The 19504-nt window shown below is 47.1% G+C and overlaps 2 protein-coding genes across 2 annotated transcripts in view; both read right to left on the reverse strand.

The window, feature by feature from the left end:
• LOC147706737 (uncharacterized) overlaps positions 1–2507 on the reverse strand; it is a 138798-nt gene extending 136291 nt beyond the window's left edge. Inside the window, exons 1-2 of the mRNA XM_086925880.1 lie at positions 2298–2507; positions 448–577 (exon numbers count right to left, since the gene is read on the reverse strand). The gene's annotated coding sequence lies outside the window, so the exon portion shown is untranslated. The remainder of the gene's footprint in view (positions 1–447; positions 578–2297) is intronic.
• A 716-nt stretch (positions 2508–3223) lies between these two features.
• Positions 3224–19504, reverse strand: part of LOC147706738 (uncharacterized) — a 101561-nt gene continuing 85280 nt past the window's right edge. Inside the window, exon 3 of the transcript XR_015296589.1 lies at positions 3224–3443. The gene's annotated coding sequence lies outside the window, so the exon portion shown is untranslated. The remainder of the gene's footprint in view (positions 3444–19504) is intronic.

A 19504-nucleotide genomic window follows, 5' to 3' on the forward strand; every position in this document is an offset into this window, starting at 1 on the left:
AGCGTATGCGTTGCCTAGCATCGACCTAAAAAAAGTCATCAAAATGGCGACACATCATTACAACCATATAGGAGATGGAGGAAAAGAAGGAGACATCATACTTAGGACACAGTATAGCTACAAATCAGTAGCAAAGAGGACATGTGATGAATGTGTGACCTAATCATAATGTCTAGCAATTGAAAAACACCCTTGGGACCATCATGACTTCTATTGGTAAAGGGAGTCAGTGTTTTTCAATCAAACTGAGTGGTTTAAGGACAGGCTTTCATCTGACCACGGACCATATATTTTCATTTAAAAAGGGGGAAACGAAGTGCAGAATTGAGGCATGGCAACTTGCAGCCGTGTATGGTTAAACAGTAACATTTCATACATGGATAAAGTTTACCTTTAGCAACGAAATACAAATGAACCATCTGCAAAAGTAAGCTGCAGGTACCTTACCCTCCAAGGGATCCAGAGTGAGCCCAAGCTGACTGGTGATGTGTGGAATGTCTGACTTGATACCTTCCCCTTCGTTTGCATGAACTTCAGCGGGTTCTAACTGATGGGAGAACTCTTCCAGGTCAAGCTCCTACAGAAAAAACAGACTAACCGTCAAGCTCGAATACATACGTAAATAAGGATGCAAGGGGTTTCCTGCATTCCACCTATCACTTATTTTATTTACATTTTGTTTATTCTAGTTAAGAGTTTGAAGTGTTTGGAATAAGCACAAGTTCCCAACTGGATTATTCAAAGAGAGCATTGCTGTTTTCAAGAAACAATAAAATAAAATAAAAACGTATGTACTGTACCCTATTCTAAAGGGAGATATAAAATGCAAGCGTTCTGTGGGGCCGATTCACAGAACAAATCCGAGACAAAATCCTAAATGTAGTACTTTTGGTTTTCACAGAAGGTATTTAGTAGTAGTAGTAAAGTTAGAATCTTGGCTTAAATTAGGATTTTGTGTTAAATTAGAATGTTGTCCTAAATTAAACTTGTTTGTCATAAATTTTGGTTTTAAGACCAAATCCTAATTTAAGACCTTTTATTTCAAGAGGAGACAACACCCCCAGGCAGGGCTGCAAAGAGGAGGCATGTGTTGGCAGTGGGCAAATAAAAAAGATTCAATATCGATCAAGAACGAAAATCAGCATTTGAAGATTAACTGCACAACTGAGGATATAGTTTGAGCGTGCTGAAGGCTGTATAGCTGTTCAAGAAACCCTAGGGTTGACTTGGGGATGTTGGGTGGGCATCCTCCCTTTAACCCCTCCCCTGCTGGTGACGGAACCACTCCGTCATCAGCCGCGGTCGTGCTGTGCTGATGACGGAGCGGTTCCATCATGGCCCGCTCGGAACGCCTGCGCGGCGCTGATTCTGCGCTTGCGCTGAACGTTCTATTGAGCGGACGGGGCCGTGACGGAAACGCTCCGTCATGAGCACAGCGCAACCGCGGCTGGTGACGGATCGGTTCCGGCACCAGCATTCGCCCGCCGCACGGCCGCCCCACCCCCTTAGCACTGCGGCGGAATAGCCGCCGCAGTGAAGGGGTTAAAGCAATGCAGTACGGGGTTACTAAAGATACAGTGTGCACGGTTAAGTGAAACCCCGGAATCCTAGTAAATCACCCTCTGGTCTAGTGAGTACCTTTGGCCATGGAACTAGAACAATTGACACATAAGCTCAACTTTAGCTCTTTTCTTATATATGCTGGAAATATTCACTATTCTAAAGATGGGCAAGCAACACGACAGAAGAGCGCCCCTGGGAAGGGCACCCCTCAGCCTTGCCATCAGCATCACTGCCACCCTAGTACAGGTCTAATGGAATAAGTTTGAAAATTGAAGCATGATACACCGTTTTCAATCATGGCTTTCTCTATGTGTGCTCCTGCGCATTCACTTTTGGAACCTATTAATTGGTTCACATTGCCAGTATTTAGAATCCGGGTAGGCGCATTAGTTTATTCTCTGGCCCGTCCAATCAAAACACCGGGTCCAGGAAGCAGAGAGGACGTTCCACGTTGCCAAGAAACGGGCAAGAGTGAGCAGGCGGTGACGTAACAATGCACGCGCAGCGGACAAATGCTCCACAGGCGCGAGGGCACCGGAAGAAAGGGGCGGCGACAAAAACGGGGGCTGCTGGGGGACGGGGGGGGGGGGGAAATCACAATCCGGAGGGAACTTCAAAAGTACAAACGTAAAAACATAAAGTGCAGGGATAAGAAACCGACCTCTGGTGACAGACCAGCTCTAAGGCCCCTCTACCCCCCAGGAGTAACGTGCGCAGGAACAAGTGACACCGACCTGATGGCCCCGGGAGGCCGCGTCCCTGACCTCTGGGTGATTCGAGGTCACGCCGCTAACCTCGGAGTCCTCTGCAAGTGGCGGGCGGCGCGGGTAAAGTGAGGCCTCGGTCCCTCCAGCGAGTCACAGCGCCGCCGCAGCCGAGGGTGGCCCGCGCCGGGCAGGACCCGCTTTGTGCACTGCACCAGGTTGTGAAGTCCGAGCCGTGGCTGTTGCTCGGAGCATGCGCAGACTGGCCGGACTGTGCACAGACACTCAGAGCATGCGCAGACTATGAGGACACTACATTCAAAGCATGCGCACCCTAACCGAACTGTGCATAGACACGGAGCATGCGCAGACTATGGGAACACTACACTGTCAACGGAAGTACCCTACAACCTGTAGACATGCACGTCCGCCTCGAGTGTCTGAAGCACTGAACATGCGCAGATCTGCACATCCGCTGTGCGTGTCTCTGACTCTGCACATACGCAGATACTGCACAATTTGTTTTTTGTGTGGTTTAAAAAGGTGAGCTGTAATCTGATCATATGCAGCAAGAGACCCTGGAGGTGTCTGCGCTGCAAAGAAGCAAAAGATCTGTATGCCTGTGCATTTTGTACACACATTAATTGAACACAGATATGCTTTTCTGCGAGTATCCCTCTCTATATTTTATTGTTGTCTGTTTTGGTTCCAACAGAGAGAGTCGAGCACTAACCTGCCATGCCGGGATTCCTCTTCAGATTCTGCGTATGCACAATCTAGGGTGGGCAGTGAAACTTCTCATATGCGTCAGAAGCAGTTCCAGTGTGTTCGGAACAGCTGGTAAAAAACTGAAATTACGCTTGCCAAAAATTACAAAACGAAGTGTAAATGAGAAATTTCCTAGTTATCACAAAGGAAAGGTTCAATTCTATTAAGGACGCAGAGGCGAGGTTTATGCATGTCCTAACTCCATTTATTAGACCACAAGTTAGAAGAAACAGAAAAAACAGAGACTGCCACTACATATCCCATGAGGCATGGCAGTAACTATAGTAACCAGTCCACCTATCACAGTCCTTCCGAATATATATAATAGCTCCCACGCCGAAGTCCGTCCTCTTTCGTCGCTGTAGGAAGTTAAGTCGTCCCCAGTCTAATCCCTCTTCTGATCGGATCCTAGGAGAATAGAAAACGTAATAACCTCTTGACCATGGAAATCTCATAATACAAGAGAAAAACCACAGAATAAAGTGAAAATGCAAATGCAAGCATTATCAGCAGCATAAACATAATTCGAAATAAAGTGCAAATATACATAACAGAATCGATGCACAAGAACATAATGTACCCAAGAAAACATTACTTTCCTGAAATGTGGAAAGAATGACCTCCAGCAAGATCTCCAAGCATAAGGGAGGGAGGCTAGAAAAGCCAGGGGGGGATAATCCTCGCCTCCGCGTCCTTAATAGAATTGAAACTTTCCTTTGTGATAACTAGGAAATTTCTCATTCTATGTCAGGAAGCAGAGGCGAGGTTTATGCAAGTTCAAAGCTTACTTACCACCAGCTCAGCAGCTTCATGAATTGGTTTAAAATAAAACTTTTTAAAAGTTGATTCGGAAGACCAATCAGCCGCATTCATAATGTCCTCCAATCTGGCACCTACCTGGAAAGCCTTGGAGGCCATAGTTCCCCTAGTAGAATGAAACCCAAAATGCCTGACATCGATACCGGATTCAGTGATGATCCCTTTGACCCATCTAGCAATGGTAGGGGAAGATACCGCATGAAATGATTTTTTTTAAATTTCAAAGTATTTTATTGAAAATAGATTTTGCAAGTATAATACAATGCAGTATATCACAATTCTTGGCTGCGGTTGAGAGAGAAGAAGAGAAGAGGAAAAGAGAGAAAAAGGAAACAAAGGGGGGGTAGGGGCGGGGGGGCTTTATCGCTCCAGGTGAGCGTCCAAGGCGGCCCACATTCCCCCTTGGCGGTGTGGTTCGCTGAGTGGTGATTTGCGGTGATATTGTCGGCCCCCCTCAAGAAGGTTACCCAGTTGAACCATCGCTTGAAAGTGGCTTTGCCAGTGTTTTTCAAATTAGCTAGAATTGTTTTGGCCGCCACTGTTAGCAGGAGGTCAACTAGGTCGCGGTCTTCTTTGGATTGGAGCTCTGTGGCCATAAAGGCTGTGGCAAGACCAGGTAGTCCACGTTTTGTGTTACTTCCTATGAGCGTGTCAATAAAGTTGTGTACTTTGCGCCAGAACACCATGACCTTGGGGCACTCGTATAAGATGTGGGACAGGTCACCCTTTGCCTTGTGGCAGTTCCAGCATGAGTTTGTTTCATTGGCACCTACTGCCTCAAGTTTGGCTGGTGTCCAGTATAGTCTGTTTAGTAGCCAGTACTTTGTTTGGGCTAGCTGCGAGGTTACTTTGTTTTTGGAGGCTGAGACCCAGAACTTGGCCCTCTCTCCTTCACTTAGAGGTCTCCCTAGCTTCCCTTCCCAGAATGCCAAGGTTTTGTTGTTCAGTGTTGTGGTGCGAGGGGTGATGAGTTTGTATATGTGTGCGGTTTGATGGCCAATCTTGTTTAGGTTGTGTGTGTACTGTATGATGGAGGGTTTGTGTTTTGAGAGGTTGGCTTTGGTGATTGCCGCCTTGATCTTGAGGAATTCGTAGAACTCCTTTTTTGGTAGATTGTGTGTGCGTTGTAGCGCTTCGAATGTGAGCGGGTTGTTCCCTATCTCCAGCTGGGCTGGTGTTGTGATGCTCCTCCCATACCACTCTTTGCTCGTTACTGTTTTCCCCCTGTATGTTATTCTGGAGTTATGCCAGATTGATTCCGATTTCGACCCTTTAATACTGAATTCCATATCTCTGTCTACTCTGAGAAGCGCCGCTTTGGTATTTTTGATGATTGCATTATTGGCCTCTGGGTGTTTGTTTGCCGTCAGTGCCATTAGTGGGTCGTCGCCCCCCACCCCCTCCCAGGATGTCCCTCTCCAGATCAATCCAGACTGGCGTGTAGTCTGGCGTAGGGGAGATCCAGTGTATGCCTTGTTTTGCCAGGCATGCTGTTTGGAAGGCCTTATAGTTGGTCATGTTCAGCCCCCCCAGATCTTTCTTCAGTCTGAGTTTCGAGAGGCTGATTCTGGCTTTTTTTCCCTCCAGAGGAATGAGTTGATTGCCTTGTCTAGTTTTTTGTGAAAGTCTATGGTTAGGGTTAGCGGTAGCATACTTAGCAGGTAATTCAGCATTGGTGTGATCATCATCTTGATCGTCTCGACTCGACCCCACCAGCTGATGAATTTCGGGCTCCAGGCCTCTAGTATGCTTCTGATCTTCTTCAGCATTGCCTCCTCGTTGTGGTCGAGGGTCGACCTTAGGTCTCTTCCAAAGAGGAGACCCAGGTATTTTAAGGGCTTCGTTTGCCAGGCTAGTCCGGGCGTGCCTAGCACTGTTTTTGTTGTGTGGCAGTTCATTGGCTTGCATTCAGATTTATCGCGGTTTAGTCTGTATCCTGAGACATGTGCATATTCCTCAATTGTTTGCATTAGAGCTTGGATTGAGGTTTCTGGGTCATTTGTGGTGATTAGGATGTCATCAGCGTACGCCGCCAGTTTGAACGCGTTCTCTCCGACGTGTACGCCTGTTATCAGTGGGTCGTTCCTAATCATGTGGATGAGTGGTTCTAGTGCGAGTAGGAATAGGCCTGGTGAGAGTGGACAGCCTTGCCTTGTCCCCCTCTCTAGGGTGAACACTGCCGACGTTGTCGCATTGACCACTACCCGTGCACGGGGTTGTGGTAGAGTGACATCACCATACCTCGGTATTTGTCACCTAGGCCGAATTTGCGCATGCATTGGTCGAGGAAGGACCATGAGACTCTATCGAATGCCTTTTCTTCGTCTAGCGCAATCATTACTGCCTTTTCCATGCTATTGGCCGTGCTGTTTATGAGGTGGCATAGTAGTCTAGTGTTGTCTTGTGAGAGTCTGTTCTTCAGGAAGCCTACTTGCGATTTGTGTATGAGGTGAGGCAGGTAGGTGTTCAGCCTTGCTGCCATTACTTTGGCGTAGATTTTGCAATCCACGTTTATTAGTGAAATCGGGCGGTAGTTCTGCGGGAGCTGTGGGTCCTTCCCCTCTTTGGGGATGACAATGATGTTCGCCTACGCCATCGAGTTCGTCATGCTACCTCTGTTTGCGCATGTTCTGAAGACTTTGACCATGGTGCCCTTAAGCAGGTGCTGAAATTGTTTGTAGAAGGCGGCCGTGTACCCGTCCGGGCCGGCGCCTTGTTTGGCTTTAGGGCGTCTATTGCCATCCCTACCTCGGCTTCAGTTATGTCCTGCTCAAGTGAGTCTCTTTGTTCATTAGTGAGTTTGGGGAGTGCAAGTTTGTCTAGCAAGTTAGCTCCTCCGTCTGTCGCCAGTGATTTGTCCGCCGTATATAGTTCCTTGTAGAATTCCCTGAAGGTTTCCAGGATTTGTTTGTTAGCCGTGTATGTCTTGTTCGCTTTGTCTGTTATCGCTGCAACCGAGTGTTGCCTTTGCTTTGCCTTCAAATATCATGCTAGTGCTTTGCCTGCCTTGTTTGCTGAGCACAAGTTTATGGATTTGTACTTGTTAATCCAAGTACCTGCCCTTTCTCTTAGTGTTTTGTTAAGTTCATACTTTTTTTGGGTGAGTGCAGTAAGTGTGTTCCTGTCTACAAGGTTCGCACTGTGGTTCTTTTCTAACTCCTTTATCTGGTTTTCTAGTTCTATTATTTTTTTGTTCCTGTTTCTGTTCATCCTGGCTTTGATGCTCAGAAACTTACCTCTTATCGTGGCTTTTAGTGCTTCCCAAAGGGTTGTGGTGTCTGTCTCTGCAGTGTCGTTAAATGCTAGGTTCTCCTTTATCGCACCTTCTACCTCCGTTATATTTGCAGGGCTTTCTAGTATGTCGCTATTGAGACGCCAGCTACGACTCGGCTTCTCACTGTGCTTCCCGCTGATTGAGAGGGTTATGTGTGCATGATCTGAGATTGTTATAGGGCCGATCTCCATTGAATCTGTGAGGTGTGTGTGGGTGGAGGACATGAGTATGTAGTCAATTCTGCTGTATGAGTTGTGCGGGTGTGAGTAGAATGTGTACTCTCTGGCACTGGGGTGTTGTAGCCTCCATGGGTCTGACAGCTCTAACTTGGCACATATGTTCTTGAGTGTGTTTTGCTCTTGTGCTGTATGGCTGATTCTGTGCGGGTGTCTGTCCGTGGCATTGTCAATGGTTTGGTTCATGTCTCCCGCTAGGATCAGCAGCTCTCCCTGAGGGATGTTGCTGAGCTCCTTCTCCACATCCTCCCAGAATTCCCTGTCTGCTGAGTTCGGGCCGTATATGTTGGCTACATGTATGGTTTCTTCCCCTCTCTTAAGGCATGTGGTTAGCCTTCTTCCCTTTGTGTCAGCTTGGTAGCCGTGTAGCGTGAGTTTGGCGTTTTTGCTGATAATGGTTATCACCCCCCTTTCTTGTTCACCGCTGGTGAACACACTATCTCGCCTATCCATCTTGCCCTGAGGCGATTCGCGTCTTCCACTGAGACCCTAGTTTCTTGGAGGACATATATGTCGCCCTTGAGTTTGTTTAAATATTCTAGTGTTTTCCGGCGTTTTATGGGGTGGTTGAGGCCCTTGACATTTAGGGATACTATTTTGATGTCCGAGGCTATTTGTGTTTGGGTTGATGTGATCATGGTGGTTTGTGTTTCTCGCTTGCTCTCGCGCAGATGCTAGAGTTTGGCCACGCTTCTCGCTCCGTGCTCATTCTGACTGTTTTCCCCAGTCTGTTATCGGTCTTCCCCCCTCGGGATTGATTTAGAGTGTGGAAAAGGTTGTAGATAGAAAGGAAAGAAGAGTGAAAGTGTCTCCACACGATTGCGATTGTTCATGCTGCTTGGCTCCCTGCCCTGCCCGCACCCCCCCATCACGCCCCACCCCACCCCTTGTCAACGTACTGTAAACGCGCGACAGCAACGGTCCTCCCGCCCCCGCTCCCCCGAGTCCACTTCACCCTGCCCTCCCATGTAGGCACTGTCCACATTTAGTAAAGGATATGTCAATGGGTATGCCCGACGATTGGCAGTGTTCGGTCCTCGCTGAGAGTCATCGTATTTTCAGGAGTAGTTCAGTCTTGGCTACTCCATGCCGAGGTGGTCGTTTGAGGTAGTTACGTAGTCTGAGGTAGTCTTAGGTGGTATCGTGTCTGATCAATGCCCCTGTTGGCCGTGTTTTGTCTTTCCTGTGTCCCCCTCCAGAGTCGTAGTACTTTTAGGAGTAGATCAGTTTTGGCTGCGCCATGCCGAGGTGGCCGTTTGAGGTAGCTACGTTGTCTGAGGTAGTCTAAGGTGATGCTTGATCAATGTTCCTGTTGGCCGTGCTTGTCATTTCAGTGTCTCCCTGCCGCGCCGCCTTCTGAGTCGTCCGATGATGCTCTTCTCTTAGCCGCTCCTGGGCTCTGTGCGTCCATTTCCTCCGGTTCTGGTCCCTGAAGGTATCTTCGTAGATCGGCTGGGTCATCAAAGATACGCGTGCCTCTCCTGTCAGTTATGCAAAACTGAAGGCAATGTTAGCTTTTTTTAGTCTCTCTCTGAGTGTAGGAAGCCTTTCCTAGTTTCCACCGTCACCTTCGAGAAGTCTTGGGTTATTATTATCTTGTGGCCATTCCACTTCACTGTTTGTCCTTTCCTCGCAAAGGCAAAAATGGCATCAGTGTGATATGCTCTCATTGGCTTGCATATGATGGGTCTCGGACCTTTCCCCTGCGGTTGTTTTGTTGCTGGTACTCTAAATGCCGTGTCTATCTTGAAGGATCTGTCAAAATTGAGGCCGGTCAGTTTGGGTGGTAGGATTTCCAGCATTGCCGCGCACGAACCTGCGGCTTCCTCCTCGTCTTCCGGCACACCTAAGAGGCTGATGTTCCCCTTCCTGTTTCTGTCCTCCTGTTCTGCAAACATTCTCTGTAGGTTGTTGGTCGCCTTAGCTACGTAGTGCATGTCTCTGTCTGTTCTGGCTGTGCTGTCTTCTATGTCACTTATTCTCTTTTCCACTACATTGACCCTGCTGGAAATTTTGTTCTGATCCGCTCGTATGGCTGTAAGCTCTAGCTGCATATTGTCGATGGAATTTTTTGTTGCTTTGGCCAGGACATTGGCTTCCGTGATTTTTTTGAGAAGTATGTCCATCGCTGCGTCGTTTGTGGGGTTGTTTTTCAGCTTAATTGGCGACTCCGACACTTCCTTCCTTAGTTTCTTGTTGTCACTGGCTATCTTGTCATCCCTGCCAGCCATTTTGTCAAACCCTCTTCTCGCAAGGTATATAGACAACTGGTCTTTTTTCTGTTGGCATGTCTGTTGGCCTCCTTGATGTGGTCCGCTGCTACCTGTTTGTTCGGTTGCCCTGTCTCTCGTGGTTTCGCTGAAAGTGAACCTGCTGAGCCACTTTATTGTTCTTGTTCTGGTTTTACTGGACGCCAGGACTCCCTTTGTGCGCTTCTGCTGTGTATCCTCTTGTGAGTTTGCTGCTACTGCTTGTGGCGACCCGCTGCCTGTTGTGGTCTTCCTGCATGCGCTTCTGGGAGGGCTATGCCAAGGTTTGTTTTCTGCTGCTTCTATTTGTCTGCCTTATGTGGCTCAGCTTGGCTTCCTCTGCGTTAGTTGTATTGTCTATTTACCCCTTGTTTGGCTGCGTTCTACGATGTTCAGCGCCGTCATGTAATCTTGGTTTGTATTGGGCCAGAATCGGCTCGATCGATCGATTTTTTAATGGCAATCAAAAGCTGCTGCTCACCCGTAGGTCGAATCTCCAAAGTCATATTCTCATAAGATTTTAGACATCTAACAACACACAATTTCAGAGAATCTGGAAAAGCAGGATATGTTACTGACCTTGTACTTGATTTAGTTCTTCTTGAAATGGTAAAGGTAACCCCATCCGGGGAAGAAACACGGGCAGAAATATCAAGGAGCTGACATCTGACACTCTCTTACAAGAAATAATACACAAGAGAATAGCAAGTTTAGCCGAAATCTCTTTCCTGGAGAGGTAGTCATTATCTTGCCAAGATAAAAGAAAACAAACGACCACATTAACGTCCCAAAAACCTAAGTAACGAGGCTCTGGAGGATGTGAAAGACGAATGCCTTTCAAAAGATTACAGACTAACGGATGTTCCCCAATCGGAGCCCCATCCACATGAGAGTGACCAGCAGAAATGGCTAACCTAAAAGAGTTGATAGTGCAATAAGCCAATTTCTGATGAAAAAGCTCAGACAGGAAGTTCACAACCTGTGCAACGGAGGCGCCCACGGGATCCAGGTGTTTCGCCACACATCAACGAACCCATCGTCTCCAAGCTGATCTGTACCGCTTGGTGGTACCCGGGGCCCAAGCCTGCTGGATAAGGAGTTCAGCTTCTCGTGAAAGCGAGAAGTCAGACCATCGTCTCCTGAAATCTTCCATGCCATAAGATGTAGATGGCCTTGGAGAACCAGGGGGTGAGGAAGTCCTAGAGGATCGGAGAGAATGTTGTTGAAAGACCGCAACCGAAGAGGTCTGTCCCAAGACAATTCTAGAAGGGACGGGAACCAAATCTGGGCTCCCCAGATTGGAGTAATCAGAATCAGAGAGCCCTCTGTCTGCAGACCTGGGCTGCAACCCTCTGGATGAAAAGGAAGGGGGGAAAGGCTTAAGCTGCTATCCCCGACCAATCCTGAAGGAAGGCGTCCACCGCCTCCGCTCCCGGATCCGGTTCCAGCTGAAGAACCGGGGAACATGAGCGTTCCATCTGGAGGCAAAAAGATCCACCTGGGGAAGCCCCAAAGGGACACAATCTGATAAAACACTCCTGGATCCAGTCTCCAGTCGCTGGCATCCCTGAAAATCCTGGAGTTCCAGTCCGCCACACAATTCTGATCCCCGGGAGATATTCTACTGTCACTGAAATCTGACGTTGGAGGCAGTAATACCAGAAATCCTTGGCGAGATCCACCAGAATTTTGGAATGAGTGCCTCCAAGGCGATTGATGTACCTCAACGCCGTCGTGTTGTCCATCCGGAGAAGGACACAACAGCACCTTGTTGGTCGTGAAAGAGCGGATGGCAAAGGAGCCCACTAGGAGTTCCAGGCAATTGATGTGGAGAAGGAGTTCTTCCTCCGTCCACCGACCTCCCACCGAAAGAGATCCGCATCGGACACACCAGCCCAAACGGCTGGCATCCGACTATCACTACATCCGGACGGGAGCCGAAGATCGCTCTCCCATTCCAGGCTTCCATATGGTCCATCCACCAAAGAAGTTCCGACCTGGCCTCCGAGGAAAGAGAGATCAACTCTGAATAAGTGAGACCCCTGCAAAGATGCAAGACTTTCAGCCTCTGAAGGGCCCTGTAGTGTAAAGGACCCGGGAAGATGGCTTGAATCGAGGATGATAACAAACCAACAATCCTGGCTAGCTGTCGCAGGGAGATCCTGTCTCTGCGGAGAACCTGCCGAATATCCTTCTTGATCTTGGAAATCTTTTGAGATGGAAGATTCAAGGTGGCATCCTTTGTGTCGATGAGAAAGCCTAGAAAGATCATGCTCTGTTGGGGAACCAGGTCCGATTTCTGGACATTGATGGGGAACCCCAGATTCTGTAAGAGGGATATAGTAATCTGTAGGTGAAGGAGAAGATGATCCCTGGATTGGTCCATGAGCAGGATATTATCCAGGTAAATTAGCAGCCAAATCCCCTTTATGCGTAGATGTTCCACCACTGGGTGAAGAAGCTTGGTAAAACACCAAGGAGCTGGGGAGAGACCAAAGGGAAGAGTTTTGAACTCGTAAGTTTGACAATTCCAATGGAATTGCAGGAACCTGCAATGAGGGGAAAAATGGGTACTGACAGATACGCATCTTTGAGGTCTAACCGGACCAAGCAATCGTTCTGTAGAAGGAGTTCTCTGAGCAGATGGATTCCCTCCATCTTGAAGTGCCGGTAAACCAACCACTCGTTGAAGGACTTGAGATTGATTACCGGTCGGAAGTATTTTTCTTTCTTTTCCACCAGAAATAAATTGCTTAAGAATCCGCGCGGATGAAGATGGGAATGGGCGATAGCACCCTTTGAAAGAAGATCTAGAACCTCGTGATCTATCAGATTGGTCTCTGAGGCTGAAAAAACCAACGGCGTGAACGAGATGTTTGGATGGGGGACCCGTAGAACTCTATGTGAATCCCTTGAACTGTCTCAAACACCCAAGGATCTGACGTTAGATCTGTCCAGTTTGATAGAAACAGAGAAATTCTGCTCCCCAGACGAACAGGTGAGAGGATATCCAAGCTTACCATTGAATCCTCGTGAATTCTGGTTGCCACCACGGCCTCTGCCTTGTCCCTTTCCTCCACGGAAAGGATAGAAGGTTCCTTGTCTGCCATTGTTCCATCCATTATTTCTTTTCACCTGGGCTCTATTGGGACCTTGGTTGAACTGTTGGCTGGAAGAGCGACCCCTGCCTCGTCCGGCCCCACCAAAAACCATCTTGGGGAAAATCTTCTTCATAGAAGCCTGAGCCTTATCGAGGGCATAAAAGGTGGCTACAAATTTCCCTAACTCCTTAACAAAGGGGTCACCAAAGAGCGTACCTTGAGCTACAGATCCTGCCTCAGAAGAAGATAGCTCTCCCAGCTTGGGATCAATTTTCAAAAGTAAAGAACTGCGACGTTCGGCAGAGAGGGCACAATTGGCATTGCCCAAGAGACACATAGCCCTTTGCGCCCATCCCGCAACATCATCCGTTGAGAGAGGAAGGCCTGACTCTCTTGACCGTTCCGCAAACTCTATGATTTTAGTTAGGGGCCCCACAACGTCAAGAAGCTTGTCCTGACAAGCCCTCCAGGAACGATCTATCCCCTTTTTCGTATCTTTCAAGTATTTAGCAAAAAAGATGCAATGTTTGGGGTCCAACTCAGGGGTACTAGCAACACCACTGGGGAGAGACGGTCTAGGACACTCTGACCTAAGGCGAGATCTCACCTCTTGAGAAAGAGGTTGCCTAATCTTTGCGGCAACATAATCCGCCGTCTTTTTATCAGGAACCCAATCAGAAGTTCTTGGATGGAAGATAAAGGTAGGGTTAAACATATCCGCACGAACCTGGTCTCCATCACCAACATCAGAACAAGAAGAGTGCGGACGCCAAGACCTGCTCGAATCAAACATATCATCAGAGGAATTGTCATCATCCCCAAACACTTCCTCATCCTCGCCCTCTCCACCTTCGGGAAACCCTTCTTCAGGGTCGAAGTCTGGGGTGGACTCGCCACCAGTATATCCGGGTAAGTCTTCCTCCCGGTAGGGTGCGCTTCTTAGCGTGCGCGCACTCTTATGGAAGACCTCAGCAAGTTTGTTGAAGCCTTCCAGGTGCTCCGCTTCACGCCAACGCAAAATTCTAGAAACAATATATTGATGACATATTTCTGATTTGGGAAGGTGACACCGATTCTCTCAATACATTTCTCCAATGAATCAATGGACGTGACCCTAATCTGAAGTTCACCCTTAGCATGAACAGGGACAATATCACCTTCCTTGACCTGGACATCCCAGCCGAAAACGGCAAACTCAAAACCAAAACCCACTTCAAACTGATAGCAAGGAACTCCCTCTTACACTATACCAGCTTTCACCCAAGAACATTACGGGAGAAATTGCCATTCGGGCAATATTTACGCCTACGCCGAAGCTGCAGTGATGTAAAGGATTTCAAGTACCAAGGCCAGTCTCTGACCACCAAATTGCAAGAATTGGGCTACCGGACAGGATCATTGACAAGGCGAAAAAATGAGCACGCAACCAGAACCGTGATGGGCTTCTGGAGCAGACACAACGCACTGCAACAACTAACCCTCTTTCATGCGTGACCACCTACAATTCGATCTCGAACAAAAACTCCTGTATTATACCAAAAGAATTGGAGAATACTAAATACCGGCAAACTTAACTGGGACAAGCCCCTGTTTTCGTACAAACAAGCAAGAAGCCTTAAAGACACTTCAGGGTCAACACGCCCACAACAACCGCAAAGACCCATCAACGCCGTACTAAATGCGTGGGGCCTCCCAAAACGTAACAGGCCATTTCCCATGTGGTAATTGCAGTGTGTGTCACCTGACGAAACCCACCAAAAGCCTGAACCTGTTTTGCATACAGTTTGGTGTTACACAGCTTTGCAACCCTTTTGGCGTAGAATAAGGCCCAGCCTCCAGGAGGTATTAGCATGGGAACTCCCACTTGACCCGCGACTTTTCCTCTTGCATAGCACAGACGACATTGGTGGCAATATATATAAGTAACAATTGCTGTTCTTGGCTCTCTCTATTGCTAAAAGAGACATAGCGCAATATGGAAGGGGATGTCTCCCACTAAACTGGGTAAATGGAAGACTGAACTGCACAGGTGTATGGGGGCAGAAATGGTAGTATTTCTAGCTCGAAGCTGCCCAGCCAAGCATAGGAAAATCTGAACCCGATGGGCGTCATATCGAGGGACCGAGCTTCCCCCCTTACCACTTACAGACCCCTGATAGGTGTCCCATCTTTCATGTATAATGTCTCGACTATCTTGCACTGTTTCTTTTTTTTAATGGTCTTCCATGCTAATGTATTGTTTATTCAGATCTTGAGATCTGACACTGTCTGCAATTTGTTTGAGTTATGTCTCCTGCATGTTTTGGCAGGTGTTTAATTTTGGTATAAACACTGGAATTATTGTGATATAACTTTCTCCTACAGGTCATTATCGGGCTATCACCCGCCATTCTAAAGCAAAACCAAATAAAATTTGTTGTTAAGAAAAAGCCTGAACCTGGAACCAGGGAAGATCTGGCACATTCGGAAACACACATATTGCAATACCATTAATGCCATTAACCAAATTATCTGCCCATGTGGACTGACATACATCGGCATGACCAGCCGAAAAATGTAAACACGCATATGCGAGCACCGGAGTAATATCCGCTGCAAAAGAAACACCACACGCATGACAAATTATTTTTGGGAAACTGGACACACCACCAACGATATGAGCTGGGTGGTGATCGAAACACTGGAACCAAACACCCCTAATCTCCAGAGTCGCATTGTTATGTTATGTTATGTTAAAGGTGATTTGTAGAGCGCACGTTCACCAGGCGGTTTCTTGGCGCTGAGGGAGGACGGCAGCAGTTGCAGAGTAGGGAGTGGGTTTTCAGTTATACGCCTGGGTAAATAGCCAGATCTTAAGTAGTTTCCTGAACTTGATGTAGGAATCGGCGGTGCACAGATTATGAGGGAGGGTGTTCCAGAACTGGGGGGCCAAGGTCGTGTATCTAAGACCTCCATGTTTTTTTCGTGTAAAAGTAAGGCAGACCAGCAAGTTTGTGTTTGAACAACGTAGGTTTAGAGAGGGGATGTACCACTGTACATTGGAGGCGATGAAAGCGGGCCTGCATCCTGAAAGGGCTTTGGAGATGGTACAGCCCAACTTAAACAGACAGTGTTGGGGTAGAGGAAGCCAATGAAGGCTTTTCAGCAACAGACTCATGTGCCAGTGTTTAGGCTGACCGAAGATGAGCTTAGCGGCCTGATTCTGGACCAGTTGCAACCGATGCAACTGGTATGCTAGTATACAGGGAGCTTCCGTAGTCAATACGCAAAATAACCAAGGCGAGAAGCACTTGGGTCAGAGCTGCGGTGGAAAGGAATCTGCTGATTTTCCGAATTCTGCAGAAATGGAAAAAGGAGGGGGGGCTCCCTAGTGCTGGTGGCCAAAAGTTGGAATTCCAGGGGTTAGACCGCCCGCCAGTAAGGATCAGCTCCGTTTTGTCTGGGTTTAACTTGAGTTGAATGGTATTCATCCAATCCCTGATGAAATTCATCGTAGATTGGAAGCTGGACACAGATGATGCCGAAGTGTCGATGTTAAATACCAGCCGAAGGTCGTCAGCGTAATTAAAAACTACGACCTCTCTTTTACGCAGGGCCAAGACCAAGGGGAGAACATACAGACTGAAAAGTAAGGGTGAAAGGGAAGAGGCCTGCGGGACCCTACAAGTTAAATTGTTTTGCTCTGCCCTAAAGCTGGCCAGGGGTACGGATTGTGAGCGATTGCTAAGAAAGGTAGTAGTACATTTCAAAGACAAGCCCTGAATCCCCGCGTGACCAACACAGTCGATCAGAAGATGGTGATCGACCGTGTCGAAGGCAGCCGACAGAACGAGAATCACCAGGGCCTGGGTAGTACCCTGGTCGGCCCCCTTTCTCAATTCATACATAACTGCTTGGTGGTTCAGGTCTAAAACTTGCCTGGTGAGAGTCCAGATAGTGAGTCTGTTCTACAAAAGAGCTAAAACAAGTGGCGACATGTGCTTCTAAGACCTTACTCAGATATGATAGCAGGGAAATGTGGCGGTAACTGCCAGGAGTTAGTGGGTCAAGGCTAGGTTTCTTAAGAATGGGGGACAACTTCCGCCATCTTAAATAGATTGGGGACAGTCCCTTGGGCAAGGGAGTTGTTGAAAAGCAGTACAGGAGGATCCGGACAGTGCAAAAAAATGTCTCGACGGATATACGGAGGACAGCTATCCGTCGGGGAGCCAGATCCAACTTTGTTGAGTAGGGCAAGGAAAGCATCTCTAGTAATGGGTGGAATGTGATCTAAAAGCACCGGATTCGTATAAAGGTAGTGGGGAACCAAAGGTGATGTAGATTTGGGGATGCTAGCTTTGATGGTATCAATTTTGTCAATAAAAAAGGTATTGAGCGAGTCACATAAAGATTGCGATGGAACAGGTTTAGCAATGATTCTAATTTAGAAAGTTCGTCCACTATAGAGAGGATATCCCTCGCTTTATTGGTAGAGTTTAATAATTTAGTAGAAAATTTAGTAGAAAAATATTCTGCCTTAGTTTGAAGGATAGTTGTTTTGTAGTCTTTTAATAGAGACACAAAAACAGCCGTTTGATTAGGGCCATAGTCATGTCGCCATTTGCGTTCTGCTTTCCTCAAAGCCAATTTCTTTGCTTTCAGTTCTGCAGAAAACCAGCGTTGGGCCTTCTAGAGAAAGAACAGCAATGGATCTATCGCTTGTCCTCACATCTACATGGGCTAAATGACAATATACAGTGGAATGCCCTTGGCAAACCCCCATAGTAATCATCTAGGGGGGACCTTTGCAGCCCCTTCCACCTATAAGTCCACCCTTGACAGGCTCCATCACCCACCTCGTGAACACCATGAGAAGCCAGAGCACACACAACTCTATAGCCTGAATTCTCAGAAAACCTATCACATGTGACAAAATTAATCATCTGAGACAGAATCTATCCGTAAATTGCCACAGACGTCTGATATACACTCTGCCTATTCGGTTACCTAGAGTCAAACTCTCCTAACACAAAATTATGTAGATGGAACACATGTGTACATAATCGTTACAGTCAGATCCATGATCTTCATGGTATAGAGACACACTTTTGCTTTTAATAAAACCGATCCTCATTATTTAACATTTCTCTAGAGGGTATATTGCTAGACCGCACTCTGGCTTTTTGTTATGCTTGAATTATGAACCATGAGTCATGTCTCCAACATTCTCATCTAATGATAAACAGCAATATCAGTACTCACCCGTGTTTACCTATATATAAATTTCACTAGTAAACTACAGACATGTCTCTTGCCAATATGTTAATTCGGCAACAATCAGCAAATACAACAACGCTTCCATATTCAACCATTAATGGTTCACATCCTCTGGTTGACACTCTAGTCTCCCTCACGACTGCACGTCACATGCTACGAAGTGAATGTGATAACGTAGGCACGCCCAGCCTTTGCAAATGCCCAGAAACCTTCTTTTAAAAAGGCGCCGTCCTGCTTTTCGGGCAGCATCCAAATTCCCCAGAAGCACTGAAATATGTGCCAGAGGCAGGCGTATTGCTTTGACGAAGTAAGGTTTTCTTTCTCTTTACAGGTTGCCTCAGGCTTTGCTACATACTGAGTCATTTAACTCACTTCCCTCTTTCACTTTTCACTTTTCCCTCTTTTACCCCTCAGTGTGTGACTACAGTCGTCCTTCCGGGATCTGCTTAAAGTTACGACAACCTGTAGCTAGTGTAAGTATGTTCTTTTTATTACATTCTGTTGAGGTGGCACGCAATACACATAAAACATAATCTAGCACTAACAACCTCATCGGGGAGATATGATTGGCACTTTCACAGTGCCACCACAGTTTGTCTGTCTCCGTTGCCTTTCAGTATACAGAATTACAACTGCTAAAGCATGCAATAATTGCACCCCAGCATAGTCTACTTTACCAGCAGTGCATGCACACCATGATTGTAGAGCACAGCACACCTGTGTGTGTTGCACTAATGCAGGCCACTTGGTTGGCTCCCATGAATCGATCGACTCACAGAATGCCTTAGACACTGATAAGTCAAAGAAGGTGGCACAAAAAGAGGAGTAAAAGATTGTCATTTATGCTTTTATTTTCTCCTTTTCTTCTTCTTTTGTCTTACAGGTTTTTAAAAATTTTCCAGTGTGTCCGTAAGTACGTAGTCACCACTGAATGCACAGCACACCTCAGCGTGTGTGCTGAAAAATTCACAAGTGGCGTGTTTTTGCCACAATATCACTTGTTTTTCACGCAGTCTGGTCCTGAAGAAAGCCTCCATGTTGACCACATAGAAAACCAAGACCAATCAACCTTCATGTTGTCCTTATTCTGGTTTTAACCTTGTCCTAGGCTGCTGGGAATGAAATAATCAATCAGTAAGGATACCCAGAGACACTTTTAACCTGCACCACTTTACCACCACTTCCTTGACACACAACACCAATTCCGCTCTGCTGTAATCAGGCGTTGAAGTACAACCGGGTGGCATTCGGCTACCCGGTTGGGAACCCTATGATAAAGCATGCCGCCAACTAGGTTAGTGGGTGACAGCTCTTCTTACAAACCTAGTGGGTTTCTGGCACTCGAAAAAAAGCAAAACTGAGTCGTCCTCGCTCCCCCGCCAGTTCAAGTCTAGATTTTAAATGAACTCACTAAGTTTAACATTTTTTATGATGGTGTCCTAGCATTGATGCCTGCACTTTTTAATTGTCAGTAACACGGTATTTCCTTGAATACTTATATGTATGTGATGTGCACACGTTCAAGGGATGATTT

The sequence above is a fragment of the Lissotriton vulgaris genome, chromosome 6 (assembly GCF_964263255.1).
Source record: "Lissotriton vulgaris chromosome 6, aLisVul1.2, whole genome shotgun sequence".
Taxonomy (NCBI): domain Eukaryota; kingdom Metazoa; phylum Chordata; class Amphibia; order Caudata; family Salamandridae; genus Lissotriton; species Lissotriton vulgaris.